Source organism: Castor canadensis, chromosome 3 (genome assembly GCF_047511655.1).
Source record: "Castor canadensis chromosome 3, mCasCan1.hap1v2, whole genome shotgun sequence".
NCBI lineage: Eukaryota > Metazoa > Chordata > Mammalia > Rodentia > Castoridae > Castor > Castor canadensis.
This window is the reverse complement of record NC_133388.1, coordinates 108,032,901-108,053,215: the sequence shown is the minus strand read 5'-3', so window position 1 is coordinate 108,053,215 and position 20,315 is coordinate 108,032,901. Positions and strand designations below refer to the sequence as shown.

General features: G+C 37.8%; 1 pseudogene; it reads right to left on the bottom strand.

Moving 5' to 3' along the window:
- Positions 1-15,357: 15,357 nt before the first annotated feature.
- On the bottom strand, positions 15,358-15,819 carry LOC109680076 (nucleoside diphosphate kinase A pseudogene; annotated as a pseudogene).
- Between the last annotated feature and the right edge of the window lie 4,496 nt (positions 15,820-20,315).

Here is a 20,315-nt window from a genome sequence, read left to right as displayed (position 1 = left end):
TATTCAGGACCAGAGATCAGAAGGATCATTGTTTGAAGCCAGACAAGGCAAACAGTTCACAAGACCCTATCGCAAAAAATACCCAACCCATAAAAGGGCTGGTGGAGTGGCTTAAGTGGTAGAGTGCCTGCCTTGCAAGCATGAGGCCCTGAGTTCAAACCCCAGTATGGCCAACAAAACAAAACAAAAACTCATCAGAGCAACAACAGATTTCTGAGCAGAAATTCTTATGGCCTTGAAGAAATGGGAATCATGTATTTCAAGCCCAGAAAAAAAAAAACTGACAATCCAGATTATTATATCCATCAATGCTTATTCCTGAGAGTCAAAGGAGAAATATCGACCTTCAAGATAAGCACAAAATGAAGATAGACATGACTACTAAGTCAGCATTGCAGATGATACTTAAAGAATCCTACACATAGATGAGTAAGGTAAAGACAACCATAAGAACACAGGAAAGAATAAATCTCACTAGAGGAGTAGATAAACTAATGAGAAATAAGAAAGAATCAATCATAAGAAAAACGAAAAATATGAATAGGACTGGTATATACCTATCAATAATAACCCTTTTTGAAAATGGTCTTAATTTTCCAATGAAAAGAGACAGATTGGGTGATTGGATTAAAACAATAATATTCAAATTCTGTCATACCTTTAAAGAAAACCTAACGAGACAAGGCTGTTTACTCCTCCCACTCTTATTTAATATAATACTGAAATTCCTAGCCAGAGTAATAAGGCAAGAGAAAGAAACAAAAAGGATTTATGTAGGGAATGAAGAAGTCAAAGTATCCCTATTTGCAGATGATATGATTCTATACTTAAAAGATCCTAAAGATTTCACCCAAAAGCACCTAGATATGATAGATTTGATAAATACTTTTGACAATGTAGCAAGATATAAAATCAACATACCAAAATTGTAGGGTTTTTTATACTGACAATACAACAGGTTGAAAAAGAAATTATGGAAACAATTCCATTTATAGTAGCTTCAAAAAAGAAATACCTGGAAATAAATTTAATGAAGGAAGTGAAAGACTTCTACAATAAACACTATAAATCACTGGAGAAAGATATTGAAAGACATCAGAAGATAGAATGAATTTGCATGCTCATGGATCAGCAGAAGCAATATTGTGAAAATGACTATACTACCAACGGAGATCTATATATTCAATACAATCCCCATCAAAATTCCACATACAGAAAAATTATTATTTTATTCACAGATACAGCAAAATTACTCCTAAAGTTCATATGGAAACATGAAAGACCCTGAACAGGCAAAGCAATCTTGAGCAAAACGAGCAACACTGGAGGTATCACAATACTTCACTTCAAATTGTACTACAGAACCATAGCAATAAAAACATCATGGTAATGGCACAAAAACAGACACAAAGGCCAATGGAACATAAGACTTAGACACAAACCCATGCAGCTATAGTCATCTGATTTTTGAGAAAGGCACCTAAAACATATGTTGAGAAAAGGCAAGTATGATAATAATTTGTACAGGAAAAACTGGATATCCACATGTAGAAGACTGAAACCAGAATCCTATTTGTTGCTCTCTACAAAAATTATATTCAACATGTATTAAAGACCTTAATATAATACCTGAGACTTATAAACTAGTGAGGAAAAATCCTTCAAAATAGAGGCATAAGCAATGACTTTCTGAATAGGGATCCAATAGTTTATGAAATAATAGTGAGAATTGACAAATGGGATTACACCAAATTAAAAAGTTTTTGCACAGCGAAGTAGAAGTAAACAACACTGTGGAGAGACAGCCTACATAAAGGGGAAATTCTTTGTTAGCTGTTTATGTGACCATTGATTAATATTCAGAATATATAAAGAACTCAAAATTGTACACCAAAAGAATAAGCAGTCCAACCAACAAATGGGCAAAGGAACGGAACACTTTTCAAATGGACAATACATGCATAAAAATGTATGTCCTTGGTTATCAGGGAAACCTAAATTTAAACTATTTCATTTTATCCCAATCAGAAGGCTATCATCAAGAAAACAAACAGCACCAAATCCTAGTGAAGATGTGGAAAAGATATTCTTATACCCTCTTTTTGGGATTGAAAATTAGTACAGCCACTATGGAAATCAGAATGGAGATTCCTCAAAAAAATTAAAAACAGAACTACCACATACTCTAGTGATATCACTTGTAGGAATATAGCTGAAGGAATCTAAGCAGCATACAATAGAGATAATTGCAGATCCATATTAATCAGAGCACTATTCACAGTAGCCAAGTTGTGGAGTCAGCCTAGGTGCCCATGAATGGATAAAGAAAATGTGGTATATATACACAATGGAGTATTATTCAGCCATAAAGAAAAATGAAATACAGGAAAATGGATGGAACAGATCATCATTGTAAGAGAAATCAGAAAGGCAGTACCACATGTTTTCTCTCATATGTGGAATCTAGAAAAAACATAGAGAAAATAAAAATATAAATTTGGAAAAATTAGAAATATTGTTCTCCTATAAGTCAAGAAAACCCTTTCTTTTCTCCAGGTATTTATTTCTATTTGTGATCCATTCTGCCTGCAATGTTTGCTGGCTCCTTACAAAGCTAACTGCTTCTTCAAGACTCTGCACAATGTTAGTCTCTAGGTGGTCTTCCTTGGCCACTTTGTTTCATGGTGATCCTCCACTTAAACTAAATACCATTTGTCTTTAAATTCACACATTTACTTGTTTATGATTTTGTCTTATATTAAAATATAATGTTATATATAATATATATAAAATATAAAGCTTATAAAGAACACTACCTGGCTTCTTTACTGCCAAATTTCTGGCATTTAGAACTGTGTGTAAAACATTAGGCTTATAATAAATGCTTCTTTACTTACATAAAAGAAAAACAAATCACATTAAAACATTTTTATCTAGCTGTTATCTTTATGTAGTTTTAGCTAGCTTTCATGAAATTTCTGATTAGGGTACATATCCTGATGAAGCAGATAACCTTATAGGCTTGCAGACTTAAATCTTACAGCATCTATGTGTATCATTCAATGTAAGGGGCATCTGACACCAGGAATATATTAAAACATCATAAGAAAATGGTGGACACCTTACTGAGTCTTAAGAGCAGAAAATAAAAATGTAGAAGCAGCATGAACCACCCATCAACACTTCTATCCTGGTCCCAGACAGGGTGCCCAAAGATTATTTTACCCTCAACCTGGAAAAAATAATCATAAATGTGATGTGTTGCTAATGTTCCTTTTAGAAAATATTTTAACCACTGCTGAACTCTCCCTTAAAATTCGCTGTGATTGCCAAACAAGTAAAAAATGTGATGCAGACATAAACTTCAATGAGGGCTTATAAAAGCATACTTTAAAAACCACTCTCTTTCTTCTCATACTACTGTCCAGAAGGGCCAGATTATGTCCAGCTGCTCCATAAACTGTTATAAATTAGCGGAGTCTTACCTCATGTCCTTTTGTCCCCAAAGGGCTGTCTAATTTTGTCATTGCTCTATCTCTGATCCTTTAACATATCCTCAGTGCTTGGAACATAGAAGTTATTTAGTAATTAATAATTATTGGCCAAATTGCTTTGCTTATTCTCCAGAAAATTGAAAGGTCTTGATCTAATCATAATACATTCAACTTGCTTAACCTCTTGAAGTCAGGATGATTGAATGCTACAAATCAAAGCTTCTTTCTGAGCAGCCTTCCCTTTTTTCTCATCTAGGCTGCTGGAAAGCCACACAGATATGGATACAGATTTCCTTACAGAGGAAATTGAATAAGCAATTATAAATAAGCCAATGTTTAAAATGCGGAAGTGTTTGACAGTGAAAGACATGAGGCAGTGAGATGTCACAAAGATGGTTATCCTCGACAAAACAGAGAACATACCACCATCTATCTCGGGCGTTGTTAATCTTTCCAATCTGATTTTTCTTGGACTATCTGCTCTCTGTGTAAGGTATTCTCTCCTCTGCCCTCCGGGCTTGCCTCTGGAATTCACAGGGCAATTTGAAACCCAGGATTGGATGTGTTGTGTGCCCCATCCCACCAAGTCAAATCACACTCTGTGACTTCTGGAGGCTGAAGGCCTGATTGATGTAGAATAGGCAAGACAGAGACTCTCAGACTGATCCTTTTTGTTCTGGCTTTTCCTTCTCAGCTCTTCATGATACTTTTAAATTTAATTTTGTGTTCCATTCCTAAAATCCCAAAACTCTGATATATAGGATGAAGCTTGTTTTGGTCTCTTTGAAAATCATATTACATAATGTGTTATGTTAGGTTAATCTTTTGTTTATGAGAACTGAATCGAATAATTTCATCCATTTAGCAAATCATATTGAGAAGCTGAAGTGTAGGGTCCTGGCCAAATATTAAACATATGGCTGAATAAGTTAAAAGTCCTGCTCTTTATAAGCCTTCGTTCAGCCCAGATAAGGAAACCAGGTATACAGGTCTGCTATAGCACCATGTGATCACTGTTATGATATGAGTGTTCAAGTGACTTTCCTGGAAAGCAGACTAAGAGACAGACAGTGACAGGTAGGAGGATTTAATGTGGATTTTAGGTTAATTGTCCTTATATTTGGAGTAAAATGAATGGCAGCTTTTCTCTGTTTCTGTGTCTGTCTCTCCTTCACTTCCTCTCTCCTTATGTGGAGAATAAATTGGAAACAAGGTGTGTATTTCTATAGGCTCCAATTTTTTCCCAAGAGGAAATAGAAATTCTGTCCTTACATACTGAACAGCACACTAAACAAAGATATAGTCTTGGTACCAAAACTTACTATTTTTCCTAAGTTCAGTGCCTTTTGATCTTAATAAATTATTCTTTAAAAAATTAGAATTTGGGAAAGAGGGTAAATATTTTCTTTTCCATTCCCATAGTCTAGGTTTGAATTTCAAAGTTTTCATTTCCTCAAGGTTTTCAAGAACATATGTTTTTACTGCAATGATTGTTGACTTAGCAATAACGTAAGCAACACAATGATTTTTCCTACCTTCAAGACCCTGAATCCGCCTTGCATGAAATCTGCTTTCAAGCCGTCTTCTGTGTCTACCCACTATCTGTGCTAGTCAGACCTAGTAACTCTGTGCTTATTTTATTCCCATTCCAATTTTCCTTTTGCAAGTTTTTCATTTTGCAAACTTCTTTTGTTTCTTCAAGCCCATATTATAAATCCTTGAACACTCAGAACATAATTTTCCTGTGGGAAAATTCCATAGCACACACAAGCCTTTCTCTAATTCCAATGGCATTTGTTCCCCTTTAACTCATTCATTACTTTTACTCAATATAATGGTTAATTTTAATGGCTATTTATCTTACTACTTATATTTATTAGTATTTTTAAGCCCTTTGAATACATTGTCATCTTTGTTGGATTTATTTGGAAATGAATGTGATATTGTTGAATTATTATCTGAGGTGTAAAAATGTCATTTATCACAGCTTGCTGGTAAATAAGCAAGGTCTGTAACATGTTTTTAGTAACTCACAAGCATTCGATTTCTTTGGATTTGATTTGAGTGTACAACTGTGATTAGTGGAGTGGATAGTACATAGTCTCCTTACTGTTAAGTGAATATGTGGTACCACTTATTACTAAACAACAAATTGCACTTATTTTATGTTTTTATTCTTTTACTTTTAGTTTGGTAATGACTGCTTAACATTGTGAATGTTAATTTAAATTTTTATTTTATTTATTTTTTGGTGGTAGAAGAGCTTCAATTCAGGGCCTCAGGTTTGCTAGGCAGGCATTCTACCACTTGAGCCATACTGCTAGCTCTTATTTTAAAATAGTTACATACTTAAAAGAAGTTTCAAAAATAATACAGAGAGGTCACTTGTGCCACCACCCAGCTTCCCCCAGGGATAACATTTTCAGAACAATACATTATGAAAACCAGAAGTGAAATGACATTGGGATGATAGAATTAACTCAAATTTATGGACATCACTCAAGTTCAACAATTTTATATGTACTCATTTTTTACTGTTTTTATTAGTATAGTGCATACATTTAAAAAATATGTATTATGCATCTATAGAACCTGTTTGTTTTACTTTCTAGGTCTTTTGTTTTGTTCTTACAGGTAACTAGAAATTTTTTCTTTTCATTATCATATTGTAGTACTGGGGAAAGTTCTTACAATATATCATAGTTGAATTTACCCCCTCCGTCATTCTCCTTTATCCCTCTCAAACAAGGACTTTCATTCTGTTTCCAAGGTGTTTTGTTTATACCAACATTGTGCTGTCTGTAGTAACAAGTAATGACTGAACAATACACTGAATTAATATCTAATGTAAAGATTGCTGGGTGCTTGTTGTATTACATATTCTGGGGTAATTCTAATAGGAATTTATGGATCTTTGCCCTGGTCGTGCTTCTGAGCAACACTTTTGTCTGCAGCAGCCTGGGCACCATCAACAACAATGCTTGGGAGAAGCTACAGTATCCTTTCCAGTTTTACTGAGAAATTTATGAGGATGTAGACCAAATTGGATTCCTCCTTCTCTTGTGGCCAAGTTGCCCTTGGTGGAAGAGAAGGGATCAGAGCAAAAGAGAGTGTTTATGATGGTTTTTATGGGGGAAATGTGGAAATTGTGGTTGGCAGTTCCTTTTCTTTAGCCAAGTCCTAGTTATGTGACAAAGGTGACAGAGCTAACCAGGATCATGTCCTCCCTAAGTCCTGATAGAGTAGAAGATGGAACAGAATTTGTGAGTTTCTTTCCAGACTTTGCTTGGGCTATTAAAGATTTCATCCTGGAGCTGAAGTTAGATGGTTGCCCCATCAGGGAAGATGAGTACTTGAAGAATACCTTGAAGATGATTCCAGGTATCAGATCCTGGACTGGGTACAAGATTACTTGGTAGAAGATGGAATCTGCTAAATATTATCCATCATGTCTGTGGTAATATTTGTATTTGGGCTAGATTGAGGTCTATAGAGTGGAGACTAGGTCCTTGGTGTTTGTTCCCGAATAAGTGATGAGAATTAAGCTCATCCAGGAATCAGAAATTACTAAAAACCAATTTCCATCTAAAATAATTTGTACTTTAGCACACAGATTACAGTGAGTATTATAACTTTCCAAATACCTGACACTTTTCTTTTATTATGCTTCTTCCTTTATGTGTTGACGAAAACAATGAACTAGATACTTGTTGGATGTGGAATTACAATGAAAAACTTATTTTGTTTAGTTATAGTTCTTCTTGAGGAGAATATCATGTTTTAGTTACTGGATAGTTACATGCTCCATAAATAGTGACAATATTCAGACCTAAAAAGCTGCTTTCAGTGTTTACCTTGCTTCTGGTATCTGCCATAACCTCCATTTTTCTTTCTCCATAATAACATTATCTTTATTCTAACCTTTATTCATGATGATACTACTTTAAGTTAATAAATTATTTTAACAGGGTGTGGAACTGCATACTTTTGTAATCCCAGCATTCAGAGGGTGAAGCTGAAGAATTGTGAGTTCAGGTTAGTCTGGGCTACACAGTAAGAACCTAGTTTTTTTTTTTTAATTTTAATTGTATGTTTACATTTACTTACATGTGTATACATTATTTGGGCCACCTTCCCCCCCACCCCCACCCCAACCCCTGCCTCTGAGGACTGTTCTACTCTCCTTTTCTCCAATTTTGTTGAAGAAAAAACATATAAAATAAAAAGAAAATGGCCATTTTGCTAGTTGAGATGAAGATAGCTATTCATGGAGATTCCTTATGTTGTTTCTATGTACATGTGTATTACAACCCAAATTGGTTCATCTCTACCAGACCTCTTCACTACTTCCTGGTCCCCTTCCCATAGTGGCCACTCTGTGCTGCATTACATTCATAGATTTGTGTATGTTGAACCACCCCTGCATCCCTGGGATGAAACTGACTTGGTCATGGTCAGTAATCCTTCTGATGTGTTGTTGGATTCAGTTTGCCATTATTTTATTGAAGATTTTTGCACTGATGTTCATTAAGGAGATTGGCCTATAGTTCTCCTTTTGGAAATGTATTTGTCTACTTTTGGGATGAGTGTAATATTGGCTTCATAGAATGAGTTAGGCAATTTTCCTTCCCTTTCTATTTTGTGGAACAGTTTAGGGAGTGTTGATATTAGTTCTCCTTTAAAGGTTTGATAGAATTCAGCAGAGGATCCATCAGGTCCTAGATTTTCTTTTTTTGGGAGACTCTTGATTGCTGCTTCAATTTCATTTTATGTTACAGATCTATTTAGGTGGTTAATATCCTCTTGGTTCAATTTTGGATGGTCATAAGTATATAGAAATTTTTCCATTTCTTCAAGGTCTTCAAATTTATTGGAATATAGGTTACCAAAGTAGTCTGATGATTCCCTGAATTTCCATGGTGTTATCTCCCCTTTTGCATTTCTGATTTTGCTGATTTGGGTTTTTTTCTCCCCTCATTTTAGTCAGATTTGTCAGAGGTCTGTCAATCTTATTTACTTTTTCAAAGAACCAGCTTTTTGTTTTGTTGATTCTTTGTATTTTTTTTTTTTTGGTCTCTATTGTATTAATTTTGGCCCTCATTTTTATTATTTCTCTCCTTCTGCTTGCTTTGGGTTTTGCTTGTTCTGTTTTTCTAGGAGTTTGAGATGTAACATTAGGTCATTTATTTGAGATCTTTCTGACCTTTTAATATATGCAGTCATGGCTATAAACTTTCCTCTTATGACTGCCTTTGCTGTGTCCCATAAGTTCTGGTAGGTCATGCTTTCATTTACATTAACTTCCAGGAAACTTAATTTCCTCTTTTGTTTCATCAGTTACCCATTGATCATTGAGCAATATGTTGTTTGGCTTATAATTGTTTGTGTATTTTCTGTTGTTATTTTTGTTGTTGAGTTCTAGTTTTAATGCATTGTGATCAGATAGAATACACGGAATTGTTTTGATTTCCTTATATTTGCTGAGGCTTGCTTTGTGCCTTAAGATATGATCTACTTGGGAGAAAGTTCCATGGGCTACTGAGAAGAATGTATATTGTGTGGATGTTAAATGAAATATTCTGTAGACATCATCTAGGTCCATTTGATTTATGGTGTGATTTAGTTCTGGAATTTCTTTATTGAGTTTTTTGTTTGAATGATCTATCTATTGGTGATAAGGGGATATTAAAGTCTCCCACTACCAGTGTGTTGGAGTCTATATTTGCTTTTAAGTCCTTTAAAGTATGTTTGATGAAATTGGGTGCACTGAGATTGGGTGTATATAGGTTGAAAATTGTTAAAATGTGGTTTCTATACACAATGGAATTTTATGCAGCCATGAAGAACGAAATGTTATCATTTGCTGGTAAATGGATGGAATTGGAGAACATCATTCTGAGTGAGGTTAGCCTGGCCCAAAAGACCAAAAATTGTATGTTCTCCCTCATATGTGGACATTAGATCAAGGGCAAACACAACAAGGGGATTGGACTTTGAGCACATGATAAAAGCGAGAGCACACAAGGGAGGGGTGAGGATAGGTAAGACACCTAAAAAACTAGCTAGCATTTGTTGCCCTTAACGCAGAGAAACTAAAGCAGATACCTTAAAAACAACTGAGGCCAATAGGAAAAGTGACCAGGAACTAGAGAAAAGTTTAGATCAAGAAGAATTAACCTAGAAGGTAACACACATGCACAGGAAATCAATGTGAGCCAATGCCCTGTATAGCTATCCTTATCTCAACCAGCAAAAACCCTTGTTCCTTCCTATTATTACTTATACTTTCTCTACAACAAAATTAGAAATAAGGGCAAAATAGTTTCTGCTGGGTATTGAGGGGGTAGGGGGAGAGGGAGGGGGAAGAGTGGGTAGTAAGGGAGGGAGTGGGGGCAGGGGGGAGAAATGACCCAAGCCTTGTATGCACATATGATTAATAAAAGAAAATAAATAAATAAATAAATAAATAAATAAATAAATAAATAAATAAAATAAAATTGTTATTTCCTTTTGGTGTACTTCTCCTTTTATTAGTATGGAATGTTCTTTATCTCATTTGATCAATGTAAGTTTGAAGTCTACTTTGTCCAAGGTAAGTATTGCTACTCCTGCCTGTTTTCTAGGGCCATTGACTTGGTAAATCTTCTTCAAGCCTTTCATTCTCAGCCAGTGCTTATTTCTGTCAGTGAGGTGTGTCTCCAATAGGCAGCAGATTTTTGGATCTTCTTTTTTAATCCAGTTTGTAAATCGGTGTCTTTTGAAGGGGGAATTTAGTCTGTTAACATTTAGTGTTAGTATTGATAGGTATGTGGTGATCCCTGTCATTTAGATGTTTTTGTTGTTTAAGGGTTTGATTGTGTGCAGCTGAATCAATATTACTGTCTGATTCCTTCTCTCGTCTCTTCCTGTGGTTTGATATTGCCTGTCCTCTTGTGATTTTGTTTGCTTTCATTTTCTGTGTACAGAATTCTTTGGAGAATCTTTTGTAGTGGTGGCTTGGTGGTCATATTGTTTTAGTTCTGCTTATCATGGAAGACTTTTATTGTTCCATCTATTTTGAATGATAGTTTTCCTGGGAGTATCCTAGGGTTGAAGTTATTTTCATTGAGTGCCCTGAATACCTCACTCCATGCCCTTCTTGCTTTTAAGGTTTCCATTGAGAAATCTGCTGTGACTTTGATGGGTTTACCTTTATATATTATTTGTTTTTCTCTACTACAGCCTTCAATATTCTTTCTCTGCTCTCTGTGCTTACTGCTTTAATGATAATATGTCATGGTAAAATTCTAATTTGGTCAAGTCTATTTGGTGTCCTGGAGGCTTCCTGTACCTGAAGGTGCAAAACTTTCTCTAGATTTAGGAAATTTTCTGCTATTATTCTACTGATTATATTATGAATCCCTTTTGCTTGGACCTCCTCTCTTTCTTCAATGCCCATGATTCTCAGGTTTTGTATTTTGATGGAGTCAGTGAGTTCTTGCATATTCCTTTTGTAGGTCTTGAGTTGACTAATAGTACTTCAGTTTTTCCTTTAATATCTTTTTTATCTTTGAGTTCTGAGATGCTGTCTTCCTCTTGTTCTAGTCTGCTGGAGTGGCCTTCCACTGTGTTTTGGGTTTCTGTTTCATTCTTTTTTCTGAGGTTTTCTATGTCATGGGTTACTTCATCTTTAATATTGTCTATTTTCATCTTTAATTCATTTATCTCTTTCTAGTGTTCTCTGTTTCACTTGGGTGTTTATTTAGGGCTCCTATGAGTTGATTTATTTGTTTCTATGTCTTCTTGTATTCTTTATATTTGGTGTCTTGAAATTTCTTCAGTGCATCTTGTACATCTTGGTTAAGTATATCTACTATCATTTTCATGAAATTCTCAGTGATTACTTGCAGGATTTCTTCTTTGAAGGTGTCTGTGTACATTGTTGGGTTTGTTGGTGTCATTTATCTTTGCTTTGTTGGCTTCTGGAACTAGGTATCCATTTTCTTCATTTCCCTGTGAATCCTGTATTAAATTATTTTTTGGGGGAGAATGGTTTCCATCCCTTTTTCTTCTTCCTATCACTCCACTTGTACTGTCTTGATAGGGTAGTTGGTAGTTTCAGTCACTTGTTTTCTTTCCCTTAATTTAATTTTTGTTTTGTTGCTGTCTTGAGTTTTTAGCTAAGGTTGTGTCCCTGTCTAAGTATAATTTAGTAATAACTAATACCCAGGTTTAAATGTTATATAGGAGACCTCTTGGTGGTAATATCTATAAGCAGTGGGAGTTGGAGGGGTTAACATTTGTAAGGCTACCTGTAGGAATTTGGGAAGTTGGATAGGGTGGCACAAAAGGGGGAGGTGGGAAGTGGGGTGGGTGAGTGGGGAAGCAGTGGGGGGGGGCTGCTGGTTTTTGTGATGCTTGTGTGTGTTTGGGTGTATTTCTATTGTTGTAGTAGAGGGTGTTTGTGTTAGGGATTGCAGGGGTTTGGTGTTGTGTAAAGTTGGTATAGTAGGTTGGTCAGCAGGTGATGAGGGTATAGGAGGGAGGTGTGGTCTGGTGACAGGTTGGGGGAGAATGTGAGGGATAGGTGAGTGCTGGGGGAATAGAGTGGGTGCAAAGGGGCAGAAAGAGTTATTGGGGAGGGAATCAATAGATTTTAGCACAGGAGAAGGAGGGCGAGTGAAGGGGATGAGAGTAAGGATGAGAAGATGATGATGGTAAAGTTGATAGTATAGAAAGAGAAAGAAAAAAGATAATAGGAATAAAAATAAAAATAGAGAACCCACAATAACAAAGAAAACAAACAAATAAAAACCAAAGAAACCAACAAGAAAGAACAAGCAAACAAACAAATAAGAAGAAACAAACAAAGAAACAAAAACAAAACAAAAAAAGGAAAAACACCAGGTTCAGGAACAATAGAATTTCAGTCTTAGTTTAAGTTCTGGAGTTACTCCTCTGGCATCCAGTCCTGGTATTGGCATATAAGCAGAAGCTCTGATGTGGTCTTGCCTGGTAATTGGCTTGTGAGTAGTGTTTTGGTCTTCTGTCTACCAGTAGAATTGAAATTGTGTGGTGAGGTAGCTTTGCCAGGTCACGCAGGGTAGTCCAGGATACTGAGATCCTCAGGTGATAACTGTGTTACCCTTCAACTGCAGCTGCTTGGTTAGCTCCTCCCCCAGAGAGGTGTGGCTGTTTAAGTTTGAAATCTGCCCTCAGGTTCAGATCAGCTCTGTAGTCCACTGTTTATCCTGCTTTGGAGGTAGCCTTTAGCTGTGCTTGTTTACTGGAATTTCTGGGCTGGGGGCTGATTTCTTTGCCCCACCCCCTTTCCCTGGGGCAGGGTCAGTGTTCCATCAACCACCTCTGCTGTCAATGTGTTATGATGTTTTAGTGTTTGTTTTTCAGTACTGTTTTGGGTGCTACTCACTGGCTCAGGAGATGATCTCTGTGATCCACTACCTGCCCTGCTTCAGGCAGTGGCTTATTGCTTGCCTGCTCTTGGCCTTCCTGCCTCTCTGGCATTTGTTTACTGGTAGTTCTGCTGAGATTAGCTCCTTGTCCCTCCCCCCTTCTCCGGTGCACTTTCAGTGTTCCCACCCCCTCTGCTGTTGTGCAGATTATAGTTCTCTGTTTATTGTCCAGTTTTTTTTTGGAGGGGGTCAGTCTGCCCAGGTGCTGTGCTGGTTTATCCCGATGGTGGCTGGGGGAATTCTGTCTGATGTGTGGTGCTCACCTGTTTGGTCTGTAGAATGTCTCACAGACAGGTTTGGAGCCAGTGGTGGCAGCTGCAGTAGCTGTGGCAGCCCTCATATTTTCTCAGTGTAATGTTTTTTGGGGTTGCCTTCCACAGGCTAGTGGTTCAGGGTGTCAAAGGTTAGATTCTGATTAGTGCTTTACTTCCACCAAGTGTGGCTCCAGCGTCTCAGTGAGGGTTTGGATCAGAGCTCAGGCTATCTGCTTCCCTACCATAGTTGCCATCTCTTATTCTTGTCTTGGAAGGTCCTTATTTCTCCCTCAAAATTGAAAGACAGCTTTGCTGAATATAAGATTCTTGGTTGGCAATTACTCTTTCAGGGTGTGAATTATATATTGCTTCATGCTTTCCTTGCTGTTAGCTTTTGTGTGAGAGGTCTGAGGTGATTCTTATGTGTTCTCTTTGGTATGGAAGCTGGTGTTTTGTTCCCTAAAGCTTTCATTACCCTTTCTTTGCACTTTAGTTTGGGTATTTTAGTTATGATGTGATGTAGGGTTGTTCTTTTCTGGTCATGTCTATTTGGAGGTCGAAATGTCTTCTGTACATGTGTGTCTATATTGTTATGTAGACTTGACTAATTTTCTATTTTGATTTCATTGAATATGTTCTCTATGCTTATAATTTGTATTTCAGCTCTTTCTATGCCATGAATTCTTAGGTTTGGTCTTTTGATTGGGTCCCAGATTTCTTGTATACTATAGTCATGCATATTCATTTTTTTTGTTGTGACTGTGTGCACTAACTCCTTGATCTTGTCCTCCATCTCTGTTATTCTTTCTTCAGCTTGATCTTGTCTGAAGATAGTACTATCCACTGTGGTTTGTATTTGATTTATTGAATTTTCCTTTCTAACATTGTTTCTTGGTTATTTTTCTTAATTTTCATTTCCTTCTTGAATTTCTCTTCCATGTTGGTGACTTTTTTTTGACTAGGTCTTGGGTTGATTCCCTAACTTCATTTATCTATTTATTTGGATCCTCTTTGAGGTCACTGCTCATTTTTAACAGTAAGCTTCTGAATTCTGTCTCAGATATTTTAGGCGTTCGGTATCTTCAGATTCAGATGTTGAGTTGTAGTGGGATTTTAGATGTGAGGCATTGTCTTGTTTTTTCATATTTAAATTTCTATGTTGTTAATTGCACATCTGTAGGTCTTAGACTCCTTTTTCTTCCTTGGGTGAGCAGAGAACCTACTGCCATAATAAGGTTAACAATTCAACAATAAATCATGTATTTGAATGCATAAGGAACAATTGCAAATCTTACCTATTTCCCCAGGTTGTATGGGAGCAAAACTAGTTTCTAGGGGGGGTGACCTGGGAACGTGACACTGGTTGAAAGGTATACAGATTAAAAATCGACTATTATTGTGGCTGGACATGTGAAAGGGAAGATAAAAAGAAGGGAGGTAGATGTAGGATATACTAGTATAAGAGTGCTCTATAAATGTATAAAGGAGAAAGAGAGAATGGTTTGGGGGATAGGGAAGATAAAAAAGAGAAGTAGAACAAAAAGATTCTAACAGTTTGCAATCAAGTTAAGAGAAAGAAGAAAAAAGAAAGAAAAATGAAACAGCTAAATGTGAACCAATTGGATAAAGAAAAACAAAGAAACAACAAAAAAAGAGAAACATCAACAGAAAGACAAAAAAAAGAAACAAAACAAAAACCAAAACAAATAAACAAAAAAAACTCCAGTCATATTTCTTGTTGGAGAGAAGTGCATTTGTCCACATCAGTTTTTCTTGTCCTGGTTGTTCTGGGAGCAGCTATGAAGGGCAGAGTTGCACCTCTAGCTCAGGATGTGTCAGGGGTCTCAGAGACCAGGAAGTTGATACTCTCTAGGCCAATTTTCTTTTTAGTTTTTTTTTTTGTTTGAATGAAGCATTAGCACATAACACTGTACAGAGAGCACTCCCATTTCCAAGAGTTTTCCTCTAATCACCTTTTTTTTTGTTTTTTTGGTGGGACTGGGATTTGAACTGAGGGCTTCACACTTGCAAAGCAGGCAGAATTTCCCCCCAGGTTGTAGGAAAGTTCCAGAAATAACCAAATTTGCTACAGTCTGGTCCCCTGCCCATGGGAATAGAAGTAAGTGGATGGGAATAGCATGGTGGCCTGCCCTCCTGTCACTCATAGATCCAAGCCTGCACACAGATTTTGTAATCCACCAGCTCCTCAGGTTGAAACCACAAGGTGATCTTTTCTGCACTCTCCAGAGAATCGTTGCCACGAATGATGTTCCTGCCAGCTAGGATGCAAAAGTTCCCATGGATGGTCCCAGGCTTGGAATTCACAGGAATGATCTCCCTCAGCATCACTCGGTCTGTCTTTACAATATTCAGTCCCTCCCAGACCATGGCAACCACTGTCCCTGAGTGCATGTATTTTGCCAGGCCAGTGAAGAACGGATGGTCCTTCAGGTCAATGTAGTGTTCCTTGAGAAGGTCTTTAAAAGCCTGCACACATTTGAGAGCCACAAGGCAGACTCCCTTGTGCTCAAATTGCTTGATGATCTCCCCCACCAGACTCTGCTGGACCCCATCAGGCTCTTTGGCAATCAAAGTTCTCTCATTGTTGGTCATAGTTCCCTTCAGCACCTTGGACTTTGACTGCAGCTACAGGAAATGCTTCCAGGCCAATTTTCTTAAAATGCTTTGACCTCAGTTTTTTTGGACCTTGGAGGCCTCATTAGATAGTGGGGTAAGACTTCCTGCTGAAATGCTGAGAGATCAGATCATGAAGGATCACTCATTCTGTGAGTAGGTTGCAGTAGTTTGAAAGGGTGGGGCCACTGACCTCTGCTTTTTAGATTGTCCTCATCAAAACCTCACCTTCTCTGTGTCTGGATGTCTCCCACACAGAAACTGTGGTTCTGAGACCAGGAACAATCAGGCTGCAATCTTGTAAATACTGAGCTGCTCAGTTTGAAGCTGCTTGTTCTTGTTTGCAATAAAGCAGCCACTCTAACTTGAGTTCTTAGTTAGTCGGGACTGGTTGTTATGTTTTTCAAATTGACCTTATTCAAAGGAGCTGCTGTGGCACTATTGAGCAAGGCCGCTGACCTCTGGGCATTTTTTGCTGTTTTCCTGCCAGGAACCCTCAGATTGCTCCATCTGATCCTCTCCCTTGCTAAGTCTCCCTCTGATGGCAGATTCTATGTGGACATTGTGGCTGGGAGTCCCAGAACTCTTGGGCTGTGATTTTTCATGTTCTCCAATTTGTTCAGTCTCAAAGTTCACCTGCCTGTAAGGAGCTTCTGATATCTGATCTCTCTGCCAGCAAAGCCTAGTTGTTTTATTTGGAAAAATTACCACAGGCAGTAAGGCAGGGTTGCCAATACACTTTATCTTCTTAGCTCACTGCAAGTCAAAGCCTCTCTGTGGCCAGGTGTCTCAAGACACCCTGAGCAGTGATTGTTCCTTGTTTTCAGGACCCCCATGTACCTGAAATTGACCAGGAAGTCCTCTTTCAAGATGGAACCTTGCCACAGCTCTCTGAGGTATGCAAAATGAGGGGATGTCTTGTCTGCTTCTGGTTTGTTGTGCAGGGGAAATTACTGTCCCATCAGATCCCTGTACTGTGGTTAGGGTTTGTGGGCAGTGTAATTAATGTCCCAGAGCTAGGGTTGCCAGTCTATTGAGGCAGCAGCAGCCTGGCTTACCTTGAAGCATATGCTTCAGCTTCACCTCTCTCCAAGGGGAGCTGGGGCTGGAACCCAGGCTGGTACAAACTGTTTCTTGATTTAGTTTGTCATCTTTTTGATTTGCTCTATTTTTCCGATCTCCTATCACTCTTTTGTGTTTCTCTGTGCTCTTCTTCTCTTTGGCACTTCTGTATGAGTCTCTTCTTTATCCAAATTCTTATTCATGGGCCTGATGAAGAAAGTTTCTACTCCTTTGTCATTTTGTCCCTTTGTTGTAGCATTCTGAATAGATTAATTGTCCTGGTGGAAGCATTTCTTCAGTTGGAATGAAGACATGTAGGCCAGCAGCACATATGATTGTGGGAACCAGAACCATTTTTTTAAATATTGTCTGCATTTTAAAAAGGTAACATGTGCATTATAGGAAACAAAAATTCAAGAAACAAAGACAAAAGTCATCAGCAGTCACAGGCCATTCAGTGGCCATGCCCTTCTACTTCCTGCATGTGTACACACAGAGATCTTCTTTTTTTTTGTCATTTTTCTTTTATTATTCATATGTGCATACAAGGCTTGGTTCATTTCTCCCCTGTGACCCCACCCCCTCCCTTACACCCACTCCGCCCCCTCCCTCTCCCCCCCCCCGAAATACCCAGAGATCTTCTTTAGATGATTGAGATAGTATGGTATGTGCCATGATCTCACACACCATGGTGTTCATCAAGTGAAAATTTCAAAAATAGTTTGATAACCAAGAATATACATCACCAACCAGTATGTTAGGAAAAAAAGTGATCCTGCCTTCCTTGGGGACAAAATTTTCATTAAAGACAAAAAAAAAAAAAAAGGAGGAGGCCTCTCCACAGAAGCATTGGAAATTACAATTAAAATGCTGTATTCTCTTAATTCTTGATTTAAGATGTGATATAAAGCAGTGGAGTACATGAAGCATAGTTTCTAAGAGCGTTCACGGCCAGTTTCACGTCATTAAAATACAGAATGCATTTGATCAGAATTCATGAGGAATACAAATATTTTCAAGTTTTTAGCCACTGAATTAATGTATTCATATTGTAGAGTAGAGTCAGTAGATGCACATATGTCAATGACTGCCAGCGCTGTATGAATCTGACCACACATGCTCAGGTAGTCTTCTTTTTGTCCCTCCACTGCCAGCCTAACAATAAATCTTGACTCACACTGCACAATAATTCTATGTCTAAGATGCATACTTTGTGTCAAATATAACACATATTTACAAGTTGGCTAATTTTCTAGCTCTGTATTTTACCATACATTGTCACCTCAGAGCATCTATACACCTTAGATATAGCAAGCAAGCATTTGTTAATGCATCACAAAGAGTAATAGTGAGTGGTGCCACTGTCATTTCTATCCAAGATCTGGGACCCATGAATCCTGGATACTGGAGAAACACAACCATACATTGGATGTCAATTCATAGTATATACAAACCTCTGAAAAAACTTGACCTGGGCATGCAAGGTATTGCTACATAGCTATCAGTGTAATTGAATCTTGAAAAGATCATTCAGCTACACTAATAATTCAGTTTTTCCAGAATAGTGTAAACATGATGAGACCAGTGAATTTCATGGTCATGGGCTCATTACTGCACTTCATTTACTGTGAAGGGAGTACCTTGATCAGAAGCAATACTGTATAGAGTGTCATCACAATTGACACATTGTAAGTCCACAGGTGGTAGTTTTGGCAGAAACATATCATGCACTGAGGGAAAATCCATACCTAGGGTAGGTCTTTATTCCAGGAAGAAGAAAGCATTAGAAATCGTCCAGTGTAATCAACCTGCCACAGTAGTTGGCTGACCACTTTGGGGATGGGGCCATGTCAGAGAACCAGTATTGGTCTGTGCTGCTAGCATATCATTAATGTGAGTAGCTAGGTAAGCTTTGGTGGGTTAAAGTTTATTTGCTGGGCCCAAAAAAAGTCTCCAACCCTATTACAATGGCCACATTTTTCATTAGTCTTTGGACGATGGCAGTGGTAGATGAGGAAAGAGACTGATTGTTATCTACAGAAAGATTCAGCTTATTCACTTAATTATTAAAATCTTCCTCTGGTTACATCACCCTTTGATCAGAATTCACATGGAATACAAATATTTTTAAGTTTTCAGCCATTCAGAGATATTTACCCACATATTTCTTCTCCAAATTTCTTTGTCAGTAATTTTTCAACCATGTTCCTTCTAAATCTTTGCCCATCCAGTCAGATCATTAGCCAAAGCCTGTGAATCTATAGATAATTGCACCAAAAAAAGGGCTGAGATGCACTGCTCAAAGTTCTGCTCACTGGGAGAATTTCCCTTCACCACTGCCCTTCAGGAATGTCCCAGAAAGGGTCTGCAATGCTATAGCTATCCATTTGTGGAGCTATCAGCATATCATACAGAAATAGGTATGATCAGATCCAAGCCTTATTTTCCTCTGTCAAATGATTTTAAGAAACTCCATGAGGCCACAGGTGGAGACTGGGATGGACAGGTAATGTATCTGAAATAGGGTTCTATGCATCTTACTTATGCCTTCAGAGATGACTTGTACCTAATCCTTCATACGTCACTTGTATTTGATAATAGAGTTCTACTTTGTAAACCTAATTCTTTAACTTTGTGAGTCAGACAACAACCCATTCATGACAGGCAGCTCAGGACTCATGGCAACTTGCTGGCCCATGGTTAAGCAGTCAGTCTCAAGATGGTACTTGGCAATAGCTCTCTGAAATATGGGGAGCAACAAGATGAATTTCTTCTCCAATGTTGACCTGCCACACAGAAGTCAATGTCACACCAAATATTCACACTGAATTTAAGGCCTGTGGGCAATTTCTTACTGAATTCTGCAAAATTTGGGGTGGTAGGTGCAAACCCAGATATGAACCAGAGATCTTTTCTGTAAGACCCACTAGAGAAATAAGAACTGTCTCTCAAAAAAGGATGCTTATTTATGGAGAGTAGCAGTTCTTTTCTCCCAAATCCTAAAGGCTTGGCTGTGATTTACATACACAGGTCTGCCAAAGGCTCTAAACAACATCCCTCCCCTCCACTGACTTTTTAAGTATGATTGAATCTGCTAGATTGTACCAAGTGAGTAGCTTGAACTACACCTTCTAACTACTTTTTGGGCCCTATAAAAACATCAACTTTTTGAGTTGTTCTGTAAATGGGCCAGAGTCACAGACCCAAATTAGGTGAATGTTTCCTCTAAAATCACAAGAGGTCTACTAGCTATTGGGCCTTCTTTTTGGTTATAAGAGGTGGGTGAAACAACTTATCCATCCACTTAGAAGACATACCTTGACATTCCCTAGACCACTGGTTCTCTAGAAATTTCACCAAGGTCAAGGACTATGAATTTTTGTTGGATTTATTTCTACTTTCCAATCTGCTTAGATTTT